General features: G+C 37.5%; 2 long non-coding RNA genes across 5 annotated transcripts in view; one reads left to right on the plus strand and one right to left on the minus strand.

Moving 5' to 3' along the window:
• LOC144365591 (uncharacterized) overlaps nt 1-1215 on the minus strand; it is a 154375-nt gene extending 153160 nt beyond the window's left edge. The window contains exon 1 of the long non-coding RNA XR_013424213.1: nt 953-1215. This is a non-coding gene — a long non-coding RNA (uncharacterized LOC144365591). The remainder of the gene's footprint in view (nt 1-952) is intronic.
• On the plus strand, nt 1-23756 carry LOC144365590 (uncharacterized). Of its 4 annotated transcripts, none has more exons than XR_013424211.1 (4): nt 1-287; nt 801-934; nt 1429-1632; nt 9635-10019. It is a non-coding gene; the product is annotated as an uncharacterized LOC144365590 (long non-coding RNA). The 4 variants fall into 4 exon arrangements; XR_013424212.1 differs by lacking the exon at nt 1-287 and adding an exon at nt 23159-23756 and having other exon boundaries at nt 445-934; nt 9635-9948; XR_013424209.1 differs by lacking the exon at nt 1-287 and having other exon boundaries at nt 441-934.
• The last annotated feature ends 784 nt before the right edge of the window (nt 23757-24540 follow it).

Raw genomic sequence — 24540 nt, forward strand, 5'->3', positions numbered from 1 at the left:
GGTCTATTTTGATCTGCTATTTGAATAAAAATTAACATGGCACATATTCCTTGGGTCTGCTCATGAGTAGCTTGACATTTCCCACTCCTCCTTTTATATTTTTGATAAAAGAGATGATATAGATTTATATTAATCATTTGGTTATTAGGCTGACAGAGAGGAATGGAGAGAAAATTGAGGTGTAGGCAGTCTACAGAAGAACCGAAGGAAAACAGTCCTTTTAATATTTGTTGAAGTGACCGGGTTTTCATATCTAATTTTCCCTTGAACCTAGTGATTGCTTTTAGGTAAATAACATTGTTTTGTTGTTTACCTGCCAATCCGGGCAAATGTTGTTTAGTTTAGGAAAATGCCTTTGAGTCAGGATGAATATATCATTGGATGGGAAGCTGTCTGTCTGTAACTCCTTTTTGCATGGTCTTGTTTATTTTTTCAGCCCAGTGCTTCTGCTTCAGAGCAGCTGTGTGTGTGTGTGTGTGTGTGTGTGTGTGTGTGTGTGTGTGTGTGTAGCACTGAAACAAACTCTAATGTAGAAAGTTCCTATTTTCCACAGTTCCCTTCCTTCTTTCTTTCCTTCATTCCTTCCCTCCCTCCCTCCCTCCTCTGACTTTTCTCTCTCATTCCCTTTCTGTTATAGGAAAAAATTCCTCATTGATTCAGAAAAGCACTCCATCACTTTGGAGAGGAGTGACTTCTTCTTTTTTTTAACACTTTTTTTTAAGGGGGGGGGAGAGAGAGAGAGAGAGAGAGAGAGAGAGAGAGAGAGAGAGAGAGAATTTTAATATTTATTTAATTTTTAGTTTTCGGCAGACACACCATCTTTGTTTGTATGTGGTGCTGAGGATGGAACCCTGGCCGCAGGCATGCCAGGCGAGCACGCTACCACTGAGCCACATCCCCAGCCCCGAGGAGCGACTTCTAACAGGAAGTTGGGGTCAGTAGAAATCCTTACCTCTTTTTCTGTTAGGCATGCTTTGCTCCCAGGAAACCGATTCAGGGGTTCCAAGTAGAGTAGTTTTTATCTGTCCCTTGCCTCATTTTCTTACAACTGTTAATGGCTGGACAGATTGTCACTGTACAGGGGAGCCCAAGAGGGGACTGACTCACATACTCCTGCTGACTAAGCGGTGTGACCTCCAGCAGGGCTCCTTCCTCCCAGAGGAACAGGCACCATCTACAAATTATCATAAAGACATTGTTTATCTGCCCAGTGTGGGGACTTGTGTCCTCTCAGTGCAAATGCCTATTTCTAATTTGCACAAAAGTTTACCCTGGGCTATTCATGGTCTGTGCAACATTAGGTGAGTTTGTGGGATATGCTTTCTTGGAAACGAGATCATCCGTTAGCTCTTGGTGACTAGCTTCAGTTTTATTCCATCTGGGCCATTTCTGGGAGAAACTCTTGGATACTCTTTGCTTATTTTTCAGCTGGTATGAAGAGAAGATTTGATCCGACTTTTCTGTTCTCACTTTTTCTGAGAAGTCCATACTTTATTTTAAGAGGTGTATTAAATGGTTAAAATTCTGAACAGAATGAGATGAAAGAAGAAAGGCAGGAAGGAAAGAAGAAAGGAAATGTCACTGTCCTAATCCTGTCTTTAGTGTGCTGAGTTTCTTACCCTACTATTATAGGTAAGCACTGTTAATTATTATATTTGCATATACAATGTATTTATACACAAACAAGCATAAATTCTTTTTTTATTTCACTATCATATATATATATATATATTTAGTGTTTTACATTATTTATTTACTTTCTCTAACAAATTTTTGGGTCCTGAGAAAAATGAAAGATTATATTAATGTCAAAAGTTAGTTAAAGATGAGCTTCAATTGATATTCCATGTTTCTTATTCTCCAAGTATCTTCAGCCATTTACCTTTATGCCTAAGGATTCTTTTAATCTCAGTTTATTTTCATTATAAATCTCTATTTTTTAATGATTCTATTATTTTTTTAAATACACGACAACAGTGGAATGCATTACAATTCATGTCAAGAGCTTTGTAATGTTGTGAACAACCAATAAAAAATTAAAAAAAACAATAAAAAAAGAATTATAATGCAAAAAACAAAGTACATGTATAAAGGCATAAATTGGTGTGAACATACTTTATATACAGAGATACGAAAAATTGTGCTTTATATGTACTATCATATATTTAAATAGAAGGGTATGCCATATGGCTTAGTTTGAATTTTTATTTTCATCTAACAATATCTTCAAGAACTTTGCAAATTTTAACACTGACTCTTCAATTTTTTTATCCAGCAGCATAGTGTTCCACTGCATGGGCAATTTGCTAACCAGTCTCCTCTCGATAAACATTAAGGATGTTTCCAATCAATTATTCTAACAAACAATGTTGTAGTGAATAACCTTGTAATTATGTATTTTTCATATGGGAAAATATGTCCATATGATAATTTCTTAGAATCAGAGGAGCTGAATGAAATGGTATTTGATTTTTTTAATACTAATTGATATTGCCAAATATCTCCCATAAGGTTTTAGTAAGTTATATTTCTATCAAAAAATTTTGAAATGATTGCTTCCCTTAAAACTTGCTAGAATAGTGTCTTGTCAAGTTTTAGGTTTTACCCATGCTGATTGATAATATTAGTTTTTTTAAATTTGCATACTTTTATCATGAGTGTTTATCTTTTCATATGAGCCATTTATATTTTACTTTCTATGGAGTCTGTTATATCTTTTGTTCATTTCCCCCCTTGGGTTATTGGTCTTTAATCATTTAAACCAATTTTAAAAGCATTTAATGTATAATCTAGTTCTTTCATTGTTTAATGTGTTAAAAATACTTTTCTAATAATTGTCTTATTTTGCTTCATTTTTATTTTAATGGTCATGTAGAACTATGTCTTAAAAAGATTTAGTTGTAGATGGATATAATACTTTTTAAATTTTATTTATTTATGTGGTGCTGAGGATAGAACTCAGTGCCCTACACATATGAGGCAAGCACTCTTCCACTGAGCCACAACCCCAGCCCTAGAACACTTTTTAATGTAGTAAAAAAAAGTCAATCTTTTTTGGCTCCTGAAATTTGAATAATATTTTGAAAGAACTCCTTGAAACACAGTTTATAAAAAAATGTTTCTTTCTGTGATTTAATTATTTACTTGTAAACCATTGATTGATTTGGAATTTGTTACTATAACATGTAAGGTGCAAGCTATGGATACAGTTATTTTTCTAGATGCAAAAATAAGACATACAATGATCAACACTTTTATTTAATCTTATACTACAGAATAGTTCATCTAATTAGACTAAACAAGGAAAATAGAGGCACAACAATTTTAAAGAAGTTTAAAAATTTAGCATTTTTGCAGATTATATGATTGTATATCTGGAAAACCCAAAAGAATAAACTAAAAAAGAAATACTAAAACAATAAGAGATTAAATAAGATAGTATAGTAATACTTTTATATATAAAAATCAATAGTTTCATCTACAAATGACTAGTATAAGATCAAATAGAAGAAGAGAACTCATATATGGTGGTAGCATAAAAAAATAAAAACCTAGAAATACCCTTTGAAAAGTATATACACAATCTATATAGAGAAAAGTTTAGAATGCTTTTGAAGGGCACACACACACCAAAAACAAAACAAAACAAAACAAAACAAAAAAACTATTGAACAAATTGGGAGATGCATCATGATTTGATAGAAATAGTCAATAAAGATATCATTCTCCCTAAGTTAATTTGTATATTGGCATCCCAATAAAAAGATCAATGGTATTTTTGAAATATTCATACTGGTGTCAAAGAATACATAGAACAATAAATATTAATAGCTAGTAATATTTTGAAAATGAACACAAAGTGGGGGCTAACACTTTCTATTAAAAATATTACAGAGCCTTGGAACTTATTGCAGTTTGCTACCAGAGAATAAATAGATCAAGTGAAAAAGTAGGAATTCAGAAATGAACTTCAAAAAATAATGAAAATTTTTTACACAGTAAGGGTACAGTCTCAACTTAGTGGGAAAGAGATGATGTTGGAACAACTTATTTATTTCAAGCTGAAAGTTGTGGATCACTGTGTAATAAACATAATGATATTTACAAAATTCATCAGGATTGTCCCAGATCCTGAAAAGGCTAATGAGATTGAAAATGCACGTTAGACTCTGACTAAGTCCACAAAGAGTTTGAGATAGATAGATAGATAGATAGATAGAGAGAGAGAGAGAGAGAGAGAGAGAGAGAGAGAGAGAGAAATTGTTCTTGTATTCAAATGAAGTAAGTTACTAAATTCTATCCACAGTGATCAGGGCAGAATTTATATGTATTCATTGTTCTATCCTCTGGTGTGTAGGTATTATGGAAAGAGAGAGGCAATTAGATGTTTTACAAAGGCAAGAGAGAGAATACTTCTAAACTCTAGGAGTCATTCTTAAAATTTGCAATAATCCATTGAGCTTATCAAGGAAACTGGTGGTATTCTTTAATGATTTTTAAAATACCTGTTTCAGTGAGTATAAAGGAAATTCTGGAATGAGAGGATAGGGGACTTTGTCTTATAAATAATTTTTGCTTTATTTTAATACTATCACAGAGAAGACATATAGGCCATTGTGCATCAACAGAATGCAAGATATGGGTGGAGGCAAGCTGTATGTAGCCTTAATTGCTTTTATTAGTGCTCAGGAATTCTTGGGGAAGTAGCGTGGCTTACAGCTCCAGGTTTTTCATCTCCAGGTGCTCTTATCCCAGGTTTCTTGTTTTATTGCCTAGCTTACCTAATTTCACTTTCACCATCTCCTAGGTTAAATTTGAATAAAAATTCTTCAGATCTTTCTGCAATATTGGGCAAGAGAGCTGTCTTGTGCAGATTAACTAATTCAGGGTCTTAAAGTCATTTGATTCAGGGTGCAGTATAAATGCAAAGCAGGATGCATCATAAAGCAAAATGCTAATTATTGCAGGCAATGCAGATGCTACCTTTAAAGGTGCCAGATGTGTATCACCTCTCAATAGCACAGGCTGGCTCCTGAAAAAGAATGCGAGACATGGGATGTATAAATTGAGCAAAACAAATCACTTGGAAGAATAAAAACCACTGAGTAGATCAGTGATTATCAGAAATGTTAGAAGGCTACTTTCTGGAAGACACCCAGGTCAAATGGGCAACAAAAGATATGGTTAAAAAACAAAACAAGGGGCTGGGGTTGTGGCTCAGTGTTAGAGCACTTACCTAGCACATGTGAGGCACTAGGTTCGATCCTAAGGACCTCATAAAAATAAATAAAATAAAGGTATTGTGTCCAACTACAACAAATATACATATATATGTATATATGTATTAATTAAATATATATATAAACATTTAAATAAACAAAACAAAACAAAAATACTCAGCTTCCATATTTGCTAAAACACTGAAGAATTGTATTCTTGTTTGTCTTTTTTTTACATTGTTTTGTGGTTTAATCAAAGTGGAATGCTGCTTACTACTAAGGTCTACCCTGGACAAGATTTAATCTAAAGTATGAGAATTTTTCAATATACGTTTTTGTTTTCCTCAGTGTAGGCTCAGTATTTTAAAGCAAAACTCAGTATTTAGTTTATACAGATTTATTCTTTATTATGAAGACCAAGTAAACTTTAAGTGTTCATGTCGATAATGATTGTTTCAACTACCCATGAGATTAAGGTGGCTTTTTAATTAATTTATTTGTATCACATATCCCAAAGGGTTGTTTTAGAAGGGACATAATTTGTAAAAAAAAAAAGAAAAAAAAGACCAGAAGAAGACATATGGGACATGAAAAGGAAAAGGAGGTGTATGCTAACTACAAGGGCAAAGGGGACCTCTGATGACACATGAGACTTCCTCTGTGGCCAGGTCAGAGGAGGGGAACCTAAGAAGTTGTGTAACTTTTGTCATCAGGATGGAGTGAGCATATCAATTCTTCAGAAGGGATAGTGTCAGCATTTCATTCTAAATAAAATTTAATGCACAGAATCTAATAAAGGAATGCCCAAGAAACATAAGGTTTTTGATGACAGTTTTACAAAATATGAAGAAAAAACTTGTAAAATAAATTTGGCTTCACTCTGAAAATTATAATATCCTAATTTAGGATAAGAGAGAAAAAGGAATCTGCAACATCATAAATATTTAGTGCTGGGCTCTTTTATCTTGTGGCAGACTTCTCTATTTAGCTATCACAGAGACCCCAAAGTCCAATAGGAATATAAAAAAGGAAAAAAAAACCCACAAGTATTCCAGAAGATTCTATTATGCATCCTATAGAAGGAGCTTTATATAAGGATAATTTCTTGATTGTTTTTTTTTTCTGGCATGCTTCTTTATTTCTATAATTCCCGTCTGTCTAGCATTATCCCACCTAATAACATTTAATATTTCTCCACCTCTGTCTTTGTGCGCATATCTTTAGGAAATCAACAATTACAGAAGTGATGACAAAGATAATGACAATTCTATTGTACTCTCTGTCCTCTTTCTTCTTCCCCTTCCCAGCCAAATCTCTGGATGTTCCAGCCTGTTTCTACTCTTCCATTTGCCTGTGCTTTTCTCGATTTGCTGTCCTCTGGCTTCTCCCTCTCCTCTGCAGGAAAATACCTCTTGTCAGTCTCTAATATCATCCTCACTGCTAAATCCTAAGGATGCTCTCAAGAGGTTAGGTTCTTCTAACCTCTTGGAGACGACAAATGTCTGCTCCTTTCTTGATACTTCTTTGCTCTGTGACTCATTCTTTCAGTCCCCACTACTCTGATGACTTGTTCTAGTGTCCTTTGTGTTCTTCTTTTCTTAGGCAAATCTTTTACATTTTGGTGGAATCCTCTTCCCGTCTTCCATTTTGCATAATGGCAGCACATTTGCCGTGGAGGTCTCATCTACTCCCATGGCTGTCATTACTATCACCTTCTTGAACTTCAGATTTCATATCCAGCTCCCTGCTGGATGTCACCTACTGGATAAACATCAGACCTGTCCAGCCTGAACTCATTGCACAGTTCCCTAACTTGCTCCTTGTATAGATCTTGCACTTCCAGCCACCCCAAAATGCAGAGGCATTCTTATCTTTTCCTCTGTCAACTTCGTCTCTAGTAAGTCATTACGTTTTGTTGTTTCTACCCTCCAAATACCTCTCAAGTATATGCAGTTCTTTCTAGCCCTCTGCTACCATCCTGGATCAGGCAATTACAATCTCTCACCTAGAATACATTTATTACTTACTTGTCTCCTTGCCTGTGGCCTTGTTCTTCTGTCAGTGGTTTCCACTGTAGCCAGGGATCTTGGTACCAAGGAATTCAGATTATGCCATTTCCAGGCTTAAAACCCTTCAATGACTCCCTGTTCTCTTATAAAGAAGTTCATACTGGTTGATAGAGCTTATCAGACCCTTCATGATCTTGTTCTCGTTTTCCTCTTTGGTTTTATTTTTAGAGGAGGTGTGAGGGAACTTACTTCAAGTCTCCATACTATGAGTACAAAGTACCTAGTTAGGAACACAGATGTAGACTTTCAACTATAAGGGTTCAAATTCCAGCTTGTCACTTAATATTATGACCTCAGGTAGCTAGCTTACTTAAGTACTCAATCTCAGATTCCCATCTATAATATAGAATAATGATGAAATTATTATGAGGATTAGATGAGTCAATGAAAGTAAAACATTTAGAGCATGCTGGGGCATACTCAGTAAAATCACCTTCTATCCGCTATTACCACTAGCCCTAGCACTGAAGATCGTGGGACCCCACATTTGTGATTCAAAATCAAAACAATTCAGGATTTTACAGTCCATTTTAGGCAAAAAGTGAGACTAACAAGGGTGTGATGTTTTTTAATGATTGCTATTTTGATCTTTTTTGGATATACCAGATTGAAAAAAAAAAAAGAGAGAGAGGGCCTAAGCCTTTTGCTTAGGGGCTCTCTTTGCATTCTGTATTCCCTCAATTTTCTGATTACCATTCTATGTCATAATTTCTTCTTGTTTTACCTCCCATTATAATACTATTGCCATGAAGGCAGAGTCAACTTTTATCTTATGCACTTTTTAAATGCTCTCTGCTTGGCATTGCCTGTGTTCGGTAAATCAGAGAATGATTGAAGACCAGGAACCTCACTTTTCTTTAGTTATCATGTCAGTAGGGCAGAAAAAATAATAGTAAATTTATATATATTTTTAAAGTACTATTTGTTTATTTCTTTTTCCTTTTGACATTGTGCCTCTGCATTAAACACTACTCATAACCAAATGAATTACTAGCTTGGTCTTTGCTGTTTTAAAATCCAAGTGATAGTAAAAAATGAGACTTCTAAGATTCTGAAGACCTTTTCAAAACTTGTCAGGATCGTTCTCTGTGCTGAATTTTGAAAGCCTGGTATGAAGGCATTGGTTTTGAATCTGTGATCCTAAGTCTAACCTAGAACTCTTAATGGTGGGAATCTCAGTCTGGGGCTGACTGGTGAAGAGGAAATTTTTGAGCCCTCCCAATCGGGGTCTTAGGGGAAGTTACTCGTTTACCTCCAACGGAGAAGTTCTTATGTTTCAGACTTGAAGCCCCTGGGAAGTCCCTGATTCCCTGTTTGGCAGTTAGGTGCTGAGATTTCATCTCACCATTATAAATTATTCAACAAACATTCATAAGTTCTTCCTAGGAGGTTTGTTCTAGCGCCTGCAGAGGCATTATGTAATACACAAAGACAAAGACTTGGGCCTGCCCTTCAGAAGTGCAATCCAGAAATCACCTGCTGCTCTTAGAAAAGTCTACCCCACGTCTTCAGGGAAATCCAATATCTGCCCTAGCCGTTTTGCAAATGCCCAGGGAGTTCTGCTTCATCTCATCATCTTGGGCTCTGATGTTTTACTGACACTGGATTTGTATTGTTTATTTTGTGTCCTCTGGTTGTTCCTTTATCTCTGTTCTGGCATTGACTCAGACATAGGAGGTCATTTCGTCTCCATGATTCTTTTCCTCAGACTCTCAAAATATCACCATTTCAAAATGGAAAATAATCTTTTCTCCTACTTGTTTGTACTGCATGATCCAACTTTCTCCATTCCCTACCTATAAGCTCTTCTTGAGCTTCCTCTGCATGGCAGTTATTCTCCAATGCACTCTGCTAAACAGTGTTCCAACTGTTCCATCCATGTCCCCCCCCCCTTCCTTTCTCCCTCATTATGTGAGTAACATCACCACCACTATCCTGGTCCTGACTCCTCCAAAGGCATGAATGAATATAGTCACAATGAGCTTCAAAAACATTTTTTTCTCTTTCCTTTACAGAAGTGTGACACCTAGGGAAAACTTGGAAGAAGAATAATTTATTTATTGAATTCTTTACTTCAACAATTGAAGGACAAGGACCAAGCCTTGTTTGCCATTGTATTTCTATCACCTACACACAGAATAAGTACTCAACAAATATTTATTATGCAAATAAGTTTACAATTTCCAGGAGACCTGCACTGAAGTTAAATATGTTCAGTTTCTCTATAAATAGCTCAGCACCACCTAATGTTCCTATTCTCTAACATATGCTGTATTCTTGTTATATGTCAGGGCACTATAAATTTGAAAACAGGTATTGTTCATCTGGCTTGTATTCTGTTCACAGCATTCTCATTGATGTCTAAGGCAAAACAGTGAGGATCTGGCAAAATGTTTTGGCTGTACAGACTGTGGAACTGTTTTCTTCAGGTACCATGGCTGCCAATATCCCCAAGATGGAATGAACTTTTGACTCTGGGCACCAGATAAAGCTTCAAGCTGTTCCCTGTAGGAGTGAGGAACTTGGAAGGAGTTAAGGACTTCAATGGCTTTCGCTAATGTTCTTAGGCAGCTTCACCTATTTTTGCCTAAAAAGCACACAGAACAGTTAAAGATCAAGGCTTGTTTTAAATATGTCATCCAGGACTCCTGGAAATCCAGGTATTGGAAATAATGTCTGACAATTGTTTTCTTCTTTAAATAAATCCCAACAGCTTTGCCACCAGCAGTAAGCTCCTGTGTATTAAGGCAATGTGTCCTTGAAAGGGGTTTCATCTCTTCTTACATATCCTGTTTATTTTCTCAGGTAGAATGATCTCAAAAAATACCATTTTAGCTTAATGAAATTACCAGCCTGGACAAAAAGCTTTATGTTTGAATAGAACATTTTTTTACTTCCCAAGTACTTTTTCAATAAGAAAACTGACGGTGATATAGTTGTTGACCTTAAAGATGAAATATTTGCCTTTGCATGCTGTGTACTTTCTCAAGAGAAAGTTGTGCTATTTTCCTGGTCCTTCAGTGAAATATGATGGTCCCTCACACAGGTAGAAATGCTTTGGACCTTAGATCAACAATGTCACAGTCTTCCTTGCTTTTATCACCCATAGCCTGCATTTTGTCTGGAAGCCAGTACACGAAAGCTGCTGCTGCTCTTTGAGCAGATTTCTTTGTTGTGTTCTCTTCTCATTTTGAAAACCGTAAGAATTGCTACTCAATAAAAAAATAACAGTTGAGCTTCATTTCAGTATTGGTATTGTGGCTCCAGCTGCGAGCACTGCAGCATGCTCTGGAGGAAGCTTTTAGGAGTCTCCATAATTTCTTCCTGACCCCAGCTGGTGATCAGTTTATGTCCTGAAGCTTGCGGATGAATAGCCCTTCTAATTCCCATCCTCCTGTGGGTGCGTTTTGGCTTGCCCTATCTGAATAGAAAATCTGAAAGGTGACAGTGTTTTGAAATGTTATTCCTCTGGAAACAGGAAGAGAAACACCTTAGATTAATAGCCTTCTTATTTACTAAAAAGAGAAAGCATATTTTGTATGTCACATTAGAATGCAATGCAACAATTCTCACCTAGTACAGGGTTTATGGTCCATTTATGATTTTGTTCTCTTCCTTTTCCTTTAACATATTATTTCATTCGATCAATCACATAATCATTCTATCATTTTATATTCTTTATTCATATATTCTTTTATTCAACTCACATCTATTTAAGTATCTTTATATGCAAGATATTGTGTATGATAATGGCCCCTGCCATTCTTTTTTTTTTTTTTACATCCACAGTTTACAAGCTCATATGGAAAATAATAATTGAATATAGATGTATATAATAGGGGCTGATTAAAAATACTCTGCTGTTTTAAACTTAAGAAAAAAACAGTTTACAAATTATTTTCACCTGATTTAATTCATGTCCATACTAATTAAAGAGTCGATATCAGAAACCACATTGTATTGTTCCCTTTCTTTTGTGATTGCCAGTTGTATCCACTTAGCAACTGGCACTAACACGATGTATTTGCTTTTCTGAAGATTTTGTGAAGGAATGCACCAGGACATTTCTTTCATCATAGCCTTTTCCCCTTTGTCACTGACATTGTCACTAGGTGGCTGCTTGTCCTACTCATCCTAAGATGCTTTGGAAAAGGGGACATGTTGTAATTAGAGTCTGCACAGGGAAGTGCAAATGCCAAACTGGATTTCTGGTTGGGATGGCGGCAAGAGACAAACAAACTGTTGTAAAATGTACCAGTAAGTACCATTTAAAATATGTGCAAAGAAAAAAAAAAAAGGCTTCCTTTCTCTAGAAGATTGAGTTAATTTACCTTTAAGAAGGGACACAACAATCTGGAGCAGATTGTACTGGCCATTTAACCCACAAAGGGGAAAAATAAAATTATATCTCCCAAATAAACTTTAGTCTCAATTACAATCTCTATGGTCTCTTCTAGCTTTAAAATTCTATGATTCTAATTATGCTCTCCGTGAATTTGTTTCCATTGCTCTATCAATAAAAGGCACAAGGCTGCTTCTATAAAACTCAGAATCAGGTGGAAATATGAAAATAACCAGTCAACATGACAGATATAGAAAGTAGAGCCAGATTATTTTTTTTCTTAGCTCTATGGGTCATTCCACTTTGCATTGTGTGAGTATAATCTGGAAGAAGAACCACCTGGTGAACATAAGATGAGTGACCCAAAGGTAGATTATTAACTACAAATTATTCTATACTGGGTAGTTAGACATATTTAGATTACCTAAAACTACAGTTAGAGATTTTTTCCTTTTAATGCATATTCAGAGTCATTATCATCTTTATATTCATAACTGCTCTGTGATATAGATGATGTATTTATCAGCATGACCCAAACCAAAGGTTCTGAAAATAATTTTTTCTTTCTCAAAACACCTGAGTGACACAGTGCACTCAAATCAACTGGGTGCTGGAGACAGCAGTTTCTCAACAGGAGGGCTTCTGTCCTTCCTCCCAGGAGGTATGTTGGAAATTTGAGGATGGTCTTAGCTTCACTCTCAACCAAGAGTGATGCTCCACCTAACCTCTTCTGGTTGTAAACTACTTCTGAAAGCTTCTTTGATTATCAAGAGTTCTGTAGATGTCAGAGGAGGGAGCTCAAGATACTCAGCAGGATTCCTTCATAACCCAAGTAGAGATGTTAGGAGTGAGAAATATGTGGGAATGTCACTTTAAAAAAGAGTTTTCATTTCAATGGTTTGGGTGGACACAGAGACCATGGATGTTACCTTGGAGGGAACCTTTTAGAGAACAATGGGACTAATCAACTGTGTGTGTTATTTTCTTCAGTTAATTGAATTGTCTTACTAACTTGGTTATTAGGATCCTGGCTTTTAACTTATATCCCAGGGAAGACTCATGATTACAGGCCAATCTGCATGTGGTATATTCCATAAAATAACCTTCACAAACATAAACCTTGTTATCTTGCTTTGAAAGAAAGTGAATACTGGAAAAATTTATGAATGTTAGCTAACTTTTATCAGAGCACTTGGATTATTTGTTTTTCTGCTCATATGATATTTCTGTTTTCTCCATAAACACGATTTCATTAGTAACAAGGCTCTTAAATTAGAAAAAGATGGCGGGAATGGAGAGCAGGATCCATGCAAGAGATGTGAGAGAGTTAATCTAAAAAGTTCATATCAACTTGGATGTGGGAAACAAGAGGAAGAGAAGATGATTCCAAGGTTTTGCACCTGATGAATACTGAGATAACAATGTTATTCATGGAAACAGGAACACAGAGCGAGGAGTTTGGGACAAGTAGAATTTGAGGTGGTGGCTGTGAGTCAAAGCATATGGCTTGCCAGCTCAGTGTACATCATTAGTGTTCTCCAACAGACCAGTGGTAATTTGGGCCTGCCGTTTATAGATTGCTGGGTTTCCATAGCTGTAATAGTTGAAATTACAGGAATAGATAGGATGCATTGCTAAAGAGATAGTTGAAATTGTAGGAATGGTTGGGATGCAAGTATGAAAAGGGAAAGTATACAAAGGAGATTTTTGGAGATAATCCATGGGAAGTACAGCTGATAAATATGCCAAGTAGGCTTTGTTAAATGCACAAATTAAAAACGCACCTCTGAAATACACAGTGTCTCTGGAATCATATAGCATTGTACATGTTGGCACAGGAATGTTGTCCAATATTAGATCCTGATTCCACTTTTTAAACAAGCAGAGCAAAGGTGACACAATTTGTGCATCTTCACTGTTGTCAATCCTGGCACGGTGTTTATATTTTCAGCTGGGGAATGTATTCCTATGTAAAGATTTAATAAAAAAAAAAATTGAAAGAAAGAAAGAAAAAAAGGAAGGAAGAAAGAAGAAAACCAAGCCAGCACTCCAGGTTTGAGGCAGGGAGTAAGTCCCGGTTCGTAACAGGAACGCTTCCCAGTTTGTTTAGCTAGTGACCTCCAACTTGATTCAGAAGAAGTAGTATTCACTGCAGAATGAGAAATGATTCATTTCTGGTTCAACTGTAGCCTTGGGCCTGTTCCTCCATAAAGAATTGCCGGGTGAGCTTGATTATATTCCTAGGCTCAGAGGCTGGCACTTCCAGAAAGTGCTCTCTTAATCATTTCACTCAGGAACTCAGCCTGACAGCATCGAGAGCCCCAAAGGGGAATCGCCACAGGCTTATCCGTTTTCCACCAACATCTTAAGGGATTTCACTCCTCTTAGGGATTCTGTGGGCTGGGGTGTCCTTGGCCATGTCCCCTCTCCATTTCCCGCCCAGTGTGTTGACTGTGGGGACTAATTGCTGCAAGCCACATAAGTTATCGTAGCTGCTAACGGGTTCTGAAACGCCTCCCTTCATTCTAGCTCGCTCACAGGTCTCTGACAACCTCTCTATCTTGCTTCTATCTTTCTGCAGCTTTATTTCTTTTCACAAACTCTTTCCCAGTGTCCCCTCCCCTTTGACAGCCTATTTAGTCCTCTGCTCTCCCGAGTGGAGAGAGAGTTGCTCAGCAGAGTGTCATGCTGTAATGGAAACTAGGTCCCACGGGTGCCCACTGCCTGTCCCTGAAAGCTTTTTCATCTTGTCCCTTGTTACCCCAGAGAATAATTACTTCAAAGACCAGTCCCAGTGCCTGGTATTTCAGTTTATCTCATTACCTCCGTTTTTTTTTTGCCAAGCCCGCCGGTGATGCCAGAAATCAAATCAGGGTTGCTGGCAGTATTGCCTGCCGAGCATGTTCTGCCTCTCCACTGCCCGACACTCTAATGTTCCCTGATTGCAAACCCTGTCATCATCTTCTTTGAATTAGCTGTGCCTCCTGAAATGGCATAATGGCTGTGCTTGCTGGAGTGCTGATGTGGAGTCCTGTTTTAACTGTCTGTCAAAGTCTGGGCTAATGAATTCTATTAGCATATTAACTTGCCAGCTTTGGGAGCCCAGGAGGAGCTGGGCAGCCAAACGCAGTTGGCAGAGCACAGCTGCAGTGCTTCAGAAAGCTCCTTGGCAATTGTGGCACCAGAGACTCCAGTAATGTAAATGTGCAGACATGGGAATGTATGCAGAATTAGAAAGGTTATTTGTAACAATGCACTCCAGCTGTAGAAAATGGGATAAGAGATGACATTTTTTTGACTGTGGGGTCTACCTCAGGCATTTTAAAGAGTAGCATAGCCTTGGGAATGCCCGAAGGCACTCATGGTCTGATCCTATATTCTTTTAGAAATTAGAATGTATGGAAGCAAGGTATACTTTCCACATGACTTTTTATTTTTTTTAAGATGGTTTGAGATAGTCATATGATATTAATCTCTTTTTAACTCTGATGACCTGTGATTGGCATTATTCCTTTAATAGCCAGGCATCATTGTTAGGAAGGCTTGTTAAGAGTAGCTGGTAGCTTAATGACCGGTACACCACTTTCCTGACCCTTCCATTGAAATTCAACTCCCCGGAATAGCAAATTATGCAATTACTAATAACAGAAAAAGTGCCTTTTCCCCCCAGTAGATAGAGGCTTGAAGTGGATGTATATTCATCACCGATTTTACATTAGTGTTTAGGGTAAACTTGCTGTAAGAGCAGGTACCATGGTTGCTAGGCAACCAGTCGTGATTGTTATGCCCAAGATTCAACTCTTAAAGTGTATATTTAATGGGTGTAATCTTCAATTTAGTTTGGGATTAATTTAAAAAATGTATAGCTTGAAATACTTTATGTTAATAAACTTTTAAATTTTGCAACATGGTATTAACACTAAATGTGTGACAGGCACTGAATTCCAGAAAGGTTTCTTAAAACTGTATTAACTGTGGTTAGAGCTAAATTATTCTGCCCACCTAAATAACTTTTGAATAAATTAACAAATTAATTAGTGTTGTTCTCAAAGACTTGGTGAAAGCTTGCATATTTCTGGGTAAAGGATATTGCAGACATAGCAAATGTAATTATAAGGTCTGTAGCTAAAGTTGAGTCTCTCTGTCTTTATTAGTCTATAATTTCTGGTATTAAGCATGATCACTTTTTAATCTTTACTGTCAACAGAAGAAATACATGCAAGAACTTCGACTTACTGAATCTGATGCAGTGACATTGTGATATTTATTTTGTAAACATAATCCACAATAATATTATTTCTGTCAAAGACAATGGTGCTTAAAATGCTTTATGATTTACTTCTAGTTTTTCTTCCTCATGCTTATTTTTTGAATATTATTTGTTGAAGTATTGTCTGGTCCTTCTTTCCTATGAGTAAATGTGCTTAACACCAAAAACCCAAATAACCCAATCAATAAATGTCCAAAGGAACTGAGCAGACACTTCACAGAAGAAGAAATACAAATGAACAAAGAAATATACATAAAAAATGTTCAACACCTCTAGCAATTAGAGAAATGCAAATTAAAATTACAATGAGATTCCATCTCATTCCAGTCAGAATGGCAATTATAAAGAATACACATAACAATAAATGTTGATGAGGATGTGGGAATAATGGTACACACATAGATTGCTGGTGGGATTTCAAATTGGTGCAACCACTCTTGAAATCAGTATGGCTATTTCTTAGAAAACTTGAAATGGAACCACCATTTGATTCAGTTATCCCACTCCTCAGTCTATACCCAAAGGACTTAAAATCAGCAGACTACAGTGACACAGCTACATCAATATTTATTGCAGCTCAGTTCACAACAACCCAGCTATGGAACCAACCTAGGTGCCTGTCAGCAGATGAATGGATAAAGAAAATGTAGTATGTATGCACAATGGAATATTATTCAGCCATAAAGAAGAATGAAATTATGTCATTTTCTGGTAAATGGATGGAACTGAAGAATATCATGCTAAGTGAAATAAGCCAGTCCCTCAAAATCAAAGCCCAAATGTGCTGATACACGGTTGCCAACCCACAATAAGGTGGGGAGCAAATAGAAGTCCTTTGGACTAGACAAAGAATAAAGAAGGGAAGGGAGTGGAGAGGGGAATAGGAGGGACAGTAGAATTAATCAGACACAACTTTCTTGAATACATGACCAGGTTAACTTTGCATCACGCACAACCACAAGAATAGGATCCTAATTAGAATAAGTTACACTCTATGTATATGTAATATGCCAAAATACACTCCATGATCATGTATATCTAAAAAGAACAAATTTTTAAAAAGAGTATATACAGTCATGCCTCCTTTTTATAGAAAATTTCTTTTACATATTGTTTATTTCACTCTTTGGAAGTTCCATGAATGAAATGAAATGAAGTTAAGTAGGTCATTGACTATCACGGACTCTGATGATTGCTTATTTAACAACAAACCTTACTTGGGCTTCCCCATCCTCTAATTCCTTCCTTAAGAATGCATATTCTGTTCATATCCCTGAAAGAAGCACCCCAGGAAGATGGATCTTTATTTAGTTCATGACTAAGTCAATTATTCCAATAATTCCAATCTATTTAACTTCATTGGCTTGGGACCGGGCATGTGATACAGTTTTGGCCAAAGAGACATGAGAACAATATTATGATTAAGATATGAGGTATCCCCCTAAAAGCTCATGTGAGAGACAATGCAAGAAAATTTAGAAGTTAAAGGTTTGGTTTATGAGAGCCTTACCTAATCAGTGCATTAATCCCTTTGAATAGATTAACTGGGTGATAACCTTAAACAGGTAGGGTGGGGCTGGAGGAGGTGGGTCAATAGAAGCAAGCTTTTGGGGTGTAGTTTATCCTTGGTGACCCAAGCTTAGTCTCTTTGTTTCCTGGTGGCTAGGTTCCATCTGCTTTCCTCTGCCATGATGTTCTGCCTCATCTCTTGCCCAGAGCAATAGAGTTGACTGTCCATGTTCTGAGAGCTCTGAAACCATGAGCCAAAAATGAACTTTTTCTCTTCAGTGTGGTTCTTGTCAGGTCTTTTGGTCACAGTGACAAAAACTGACTAAAACAGAAGGCATGTGCCTAATTTTTCCATCTGGTACTGGGCGGGGGGGGGGTGAATATTGTGGGATCATGTGATGTTTGAACCTACTGCACCCAATTGTAACCACAAAGGAAGAAAACTGCAATGAAAATCTGAAGATGAAAGATGAGAAAGATGTCATTATTGAGCCACTGAATTATTCAGCCTTGGAAATTTGGGCTTCTTATGTGAAAGAACACATTTTCCTTATTGTTTAGGCAACTTTTCATTTCCTGTAGCCAAGGCAATGTAACTCATATCACCTTACTATCATTTTATTTTTAGTTAGGATTTATGTAAAGACTAAATGTTTATGATTTCTCATATTGCCTCAGTCTCTTAGGTCATTAAAATTGCAGACAATGTGCAATATTTTCCTTTGCTTCAATTGGCTGACTCTCCATGGCATATGCTTGCACACTTGCCTTCAATGCAGTAATCAGAAGAGATGATTGATTGATTGTTCTGTTCATCAATCGTTTGTAGGCAAGCCTCTCTGCCAGCTAACTAGGAACAGTTAAATACCACACAATCCCTATAATCAAAGAGTATTCAAAAAGACAAACCTGTATTTTTTGGTGCAAACTAAAAAATGCATCTTTGACTGGAGAGAGGAGCAGGATAACAGATACGGATAAGCGAGAAAAGAAAGAACTCGGTTTGTAATAAAGCTCTGTTAGTAATTGCATTTTCATAAAAATGCATTGACTCCTTCAGTGTCAGTTTTCCTTTCTAATGTTTTGAAGCAAGGTGAGCAGAGGTTATGATAAAGCATAACCGGAAGTCAGTTGTGCAACATAGTTGCTAATGATTAGGAATGACACAAGATGAATAAGGAGTTGCAATCAGAACTTTTATTTGTGCTAAAATTGCACAACACAGTGAACCCCAACAGACTCTTCCCTGTAAACATCCTGCGGATAGTGAATGAGTGCACAGTATGTACTCTTAGAGAATAGGCACTGTCATTATCGCACACCTATTATTTACAGTTCCCAACATTCTAGCCTATTCTATGCTCTCTACCTTTGCACATGCTATGATTTGTACATGAATGATAGCTAAATTTCATTTGTTCTCCAAAGCCATCTCTTAGCCACCAATACTCAGATTGGCATCTCTTTTGAGCCCCTTTTTGGGCTTCCGTGCCTTAAAGAGTTAGTCTTCTATTGATGCTGCATCTTATACAATATCCTGTGTTATGGTTAGGATAAGACGTGTCCCTCAAAAGCTCCTGTGTGAGATAATTTAGAAAGTTTAGAGTTGAAATGATTGAGTTAGGAGAGCCTTAACCTAATCAGTGCATCAATCCCCTGATAGGGATTTACTGTGTGTTGACTCTAGGGCAGGTAGGGTGTGGCTGGAAGATGTGGGTCCAAGGGGTCATGCCCTTGGGTTTATATTTTGTCCATGAGGGGAGCGTGCTCCCTCCCACCCTCTCTCCCCCCTTCTTGGTAGCCATGTCCCCAGCTGCTTTCCTTCATCGTATCCTTCTGTCATGGTGTTCTGCCTCACCTCAGGCCCTAAGGAATGGAATTGGCCATCTGTGGACTGAGACCTCTGAAACTGTGAGCCCCAAATAACCGTTTCCTCTCTAAAATTGTTCTTTTCAGGTCTTTTGGTCACAGCAGTGAAAAAGTTGACTGAAACATCCTCACATGGCATATGGTAATTGGTTTGTCTTCTATTCCCGCCAGCCTAGGGGACTAACCCATAGGTTTGTTCATCTTTGTGTTTCATCACCTAACACAGTGCAAGGCACGGGGCAGGCAGCCTTTCCACACTGCCTTCATGGTGTTATGCAACAGTATTTTAAACAATGGAAGAAATTAAGCTTCACTGTTGTATAGTTACGTGAGTTCCCCTTCAACACAGTGTTGGATTGCATTTGCCAGCCTAGGCCTCATACTCACTTCTGTGTGTATTATTGAATTTATAATTATCTGTGCCTTTTGTTTCTAGACCTGACTAAGTGTCAGCTGGGAGTTTTAGGTCTTGATAATAGTGCTTTGCAATGGAACAAAGAGAAAAGATGAAACTCAGAAAAGTCATTGTTACTCTAAGTAACACGAGGGAAAAAGTGAAGTGGAGCATCACAGCCCGTGTGAGAGTTTTTGATTGCCCATGGGGTTTCAGTTTCTCTTTCCATCTGGCCTTACTAATTGTGATAATAGGAAAGTGAGGTCTGGGTCTAGATTCGTAGATGTGATTGGATAGGTCCCAAGAAACTCCAGTTTATTTTGTACCTAGGAGCACACAGAATAAGTTAACAACTTGCCTATTGCCTTCATTCCCCTTCAATCCCTTTATCCTTGGGATGGCCCAGTAGAGTCTGTCTTTTGCAGTCTCTTTGGGTCCCTGATAAACAGAGCAGTTAGGCCTGAATGAGCTGAGAGATGAATAAGGGAATATTGATGCCCCACTATTTAATTGCCTCCTAAATCCATGGTAAATTTTTCAGTGATTTTAAACTCTGAAAGAATAGCAGACTCATTGATTTCTGTAATTCATTTATTTAGGGATTTCTATTATCAACTGAATTTGATTGATGGCTTCATGACAAATAGCTGTGTGCTCAGCATATACCAGCACTCTATAAGCTCACTCAGCCATAAACAATGTGTGATATAATTCTTGGGTCCTTTTGCTGAGTCTGTACCTTGCTATTTGGGGAACAACAGATTGTGATTCCTTAAGTGAATGGGGGTAAAGTTAAACTCCTGTTAGTTCCCTTAGAGATATACATATGTGCATACATGCATGCATGAGCGCGCACGCGTGCGTGCAGACACACACTCCCACCCACCCACCCACCCACAAATTTGTATGTGGATCCTGAGAATTTTAAAAGTCCTTTTTTGAGATTCTGTGGCATTTTACTCCAAAATGTCAAGCATCAAGCTCCTCTTGTGATTCAGACTATACCAGAGTCGCCAGGATAGTGATACAGTGGTATGCTCTGAATGCTCTGATAGTCCATCTCTGTTTCTCTCAGATATAAGGGATGGTATGTAGTGCTACCATCAAAAATTTTCATCAAAAATTAAAATGGAGCCCCATAAACCTGTTCAGTTTATTTCTCACAACTTCCACATGGATGGAAGTTAAGTGTGTTTTCTATTTTAGAGAAAATGGGAAGTCATTATAGACTTGAAAACTTCCTTGCCAATCAGATATTATTAACTTTAAATATTTCTTTAAAGGTTACATTAATGGGATTAGTGATATGTATTTGACAATGCTCTTAATGTTTTTCCAGATGCAAATCAACTAATCTGTTTTAAAGACATTAGAATAAAGTCATCAATAAAATCACTAACCAGAAGTCACCACTATTAACATTTTAGTTAATTAGCTGTTTTAACTGAATAATTTTCTTTTTAGAACACTGTGCAGACAAACAAAACTACTATACAGGGTCATTATGACCATTAATGTTGGTCATAATGATGAGGTTTTTGTGTTTTTTGCTATTTGCCCAAGAGCTACAAGGTAGTACAGAGACTGATCTGTACTAAGATCTGTATAAAGCAGTGTCAGGTCCACTCTGGCCAGCTGGCCTTGTGCAGCTGCCCAGGGTACCAGACTGCCTTCACCTGTTATGGAGCAAGAAATAAAACCATGGCCACCATCTGCTGTGGGAAATGGGAATTTTCAGTTCAATCTCATGTTTGGTTTTGTCATTTGTAAGTTCACAAAGATTCCGGTGTCTAATATAAAAGGAGTCTATGAATGAACAAATCAAACTGAAAGACATTAAGAAATTATGCTATCTTGTCAGCAAATATTTACTCTTAGAATGTAGAGATTAGTTAATTTTAAAATTCAGATTATAACAGAATGGGAAGGCACTATGATGACTTTAAAATAAGGTAAAAGAAGCAAGTATTTGATGAACAACATTCTTTTTTGTGGTCTAATGTTTATTTTGCATTATTTTCCCTAAGTGTAAAACAACTCCTCTTTGTTATTTGATGAAATAGGTTATCTATCTCACACTTAGTCTTTTGGGATTTATAAGACAATGCCATGAGTAACACATTGATATAAAAATCTCATATGGGAATATGATCTACATTTAAGAATAAGGAAATAATTTAGTTACCTGTTTATAAAAATAATAAAGTTTTAAAAGAAAATAATTTATTAATGTTAATTTTCTAATCATTGGTGTATTAACTTTTTGTATGAAAATAATATAATAATATAATGACAACTCAAAATAGAAATATTTGCAACTTTTAGTGGGTACTTTTTTGTACATGAATTGTAGTCCACTGTCTCTTCATAATTATTAACATTATGTTTTTTTGGGGGGGGCGAGGGACTTTATTCATGAGGGACAACCTTGGTTAAGACACAAGCCAGCAGGTGGTCACAGCCTCAAATTACTGAGTGTCCACCTGCAGGGTGGGGGGAAGCATGAAGGGAAGGAAGTGCACCCAGAAACCCCATTCCATTCCTAGAGACCCAGACACACTCCCAAGTGACTCAAATGACAGGTGGGGACAATTAGATGGAATAGTGGCGAGAGTGAGGACCTGTGGGACCTGTGGAATGGGGCAGGTGCAGAACCCCCATCCATTCAGAAATCTCTTGGACCCCATTTGTCTTCCTGTTCAAGGACGTCTTGAAGGTCATGTGCAAGTCTCTTCAAGGCGGCTTCTAGTTCTTTGCCGTATACCCCACGCCCCAGCCACTGGGCCCCTTGAGAAAGGCTGCTGCTGGGACACTCTCCTGGGCACTCTCCGGGAGGTTCCCACAGGCCTGACGCTGAATGAAGAAGCTTCTGGTGCTTCTTGGGCTGGGGGAGTGGGCGTCTTTGGTGGATGGGCATGTACAAGACGAGCCAGACCGGGGAGGGTGGGGTGCTTGCCCAGGTCTGGCTTGCCCAGGTCGAGTGTGCCCAGCATGAGTGCAAGGGCCCCTTAAGAGTGGAATTCAAAGTGGTAACAGCCTGGTTCCTAGTACCGGTATGAGCACTGCTGCACCCTAAACCAATCCTTCAGGTGTTGCTCCTCTAGGCCAAGGCGGGAGACCAGGGGTTCCAGGGCACCCAGGGATAGAAAGGAGTCCCTCAGGAAGTGCGCCTCCAGCTCCTCCTTCTGCTGCTTGCTGAGGATCAAAAAAGGCCTATCCGGGGCCGATGGGATCAGTAAAGTGCAAAGGCTTTGGATATTAGCCATGGCAGCGGAGGCTCCGTTTAGAGGAATGGGCAACATTATCGTTTTTGTTACTAAATTATATAACTGAAAGATGGGAACATTATAATTAATGCTAAATTAATTATATGGAGAATATAGAGGGAAAAGGTTTTGTTCTGTTCACTGTACTGTATGTCAGTACCATTTTGCTGGTGGCTACTCTTCCCATGTTGAAATTTCCCTCTTTGATCCCCTAATATAGGAAGAAGATGACCAAGATTCATCAATGGATGTGTCCTATCTAGTGAAAACCTTCACAGCTTGTTCTGCAGGAACTTGTGGATGGACTGGTAGCTGTCCTGCAGATGGAGAACACTCCTATGTCCATGAATTTTTGTATTTCTACTGAAATTTGGCCAGTACTCACAAGTTGCTGGAGCTACTGTGTATAAAGTGTGGATAGACTCATACCTATATGGTTAGGTATGAGTAAGACATTCTAGTATTGCTGTAGGGTAGCTACAGTTAATGATAATGAGTTGCATATTTCAAAAAGCTAGAAGAAAGGATTTTGAATGTTTCCACTCTAAAGAAATGATAAATGTTTGAGGAAATAGATATGTCAAACCTGAATTAAAACATTGCAGAATGCATACTTGTACCAAAATATCACATGGTACCATATGTATATTTGTTTTTAAACCGATAAAAATACTGTATATTTTTGTTTTATATATCAGTTTTAAAAATTCAATTTAAATTAAAAAATTTAAAAAATCAACAACAAAATGAAATCTTTGTTTTCAGAATCTCCTATGGAGTCCATGTATGCGTGCGAGTCACACTGGCAGTTTGACATTCTTCTTACAAAGTGCTGGTTAGTAATAACAGGTTATACATTTAGGCCAGCAGTTCCATATTTCACTCTTGAGTTCCTTTAGAAGTCTTGGGTGGATGCCATCTGGTCCTGGCGATTTTTATTTACATTTAGTTTGTCAGTTAGGCCTGGGAGAATCCTGTATTTTCCAGTTTGTTTTAATATCTTTGACCTTTCTGCTTTAAAGCAAGAGGGAAGTGAGACTCTTTCTAAGGTCTTTCTCAGTAAAGACTGCAGCAAATAATTCATTGATTCTCGCTGTCATCACCTCTTCATCCCAGTGTGACCTTTGCATTTTCTAGCTGGCTTTCTGACTTTGTTGTCCTTAAAGGGATTTGTGATTTTTATTTTGGATTCTCCTGTGTGGCGCTCTATGGATTTCTTCACGGACCACTTTTTTTTTTTTTGTAATTTTCCTCTGACGTGTTCTATATTCCTTTTCTTTGAAATTAGCAAGTTAACATTTAAGAGTATTTGTTGGATCTTTTTTCATCATCAATTCGGCATTTGTGTCTCTTGTTTGTGGGCTGTTTTATTGGTGTTCCCATTTTTCCTGGCCTCATGGCAAGGTGTTTTAGTGTGGTCTCCAGGAGCACTTGTTTATTTAAAAACTTTTCCCCAGCCATGTGTGTATCCTTTTGCTTCCATTATTATGGGTATTTAGGAGTATGTAACAACAAGTCCTATAAATACACACAACTATAATGCACCAATAAGAACGTGGAATGTGAGTCTTTCCTTGTCCCTCCTGAATGTCTGCATCATGA

The sequence above is a fragment of the Ictidomys tridecemlineatus genome, chromosome 7 (genome assembly GCF_052094955.1).
Source record: "Ictidomys tridecemlineatus isolate mIctTri1 chromosome 7, mIctTri1.hap1, whole genome shotgun sequence".
NCBI lineage: Eukaryota > Metazoa > Chordata > Mammalia > Rodentia > Sciuridae > Ictidomys > Ictidomys tridecemlineatus.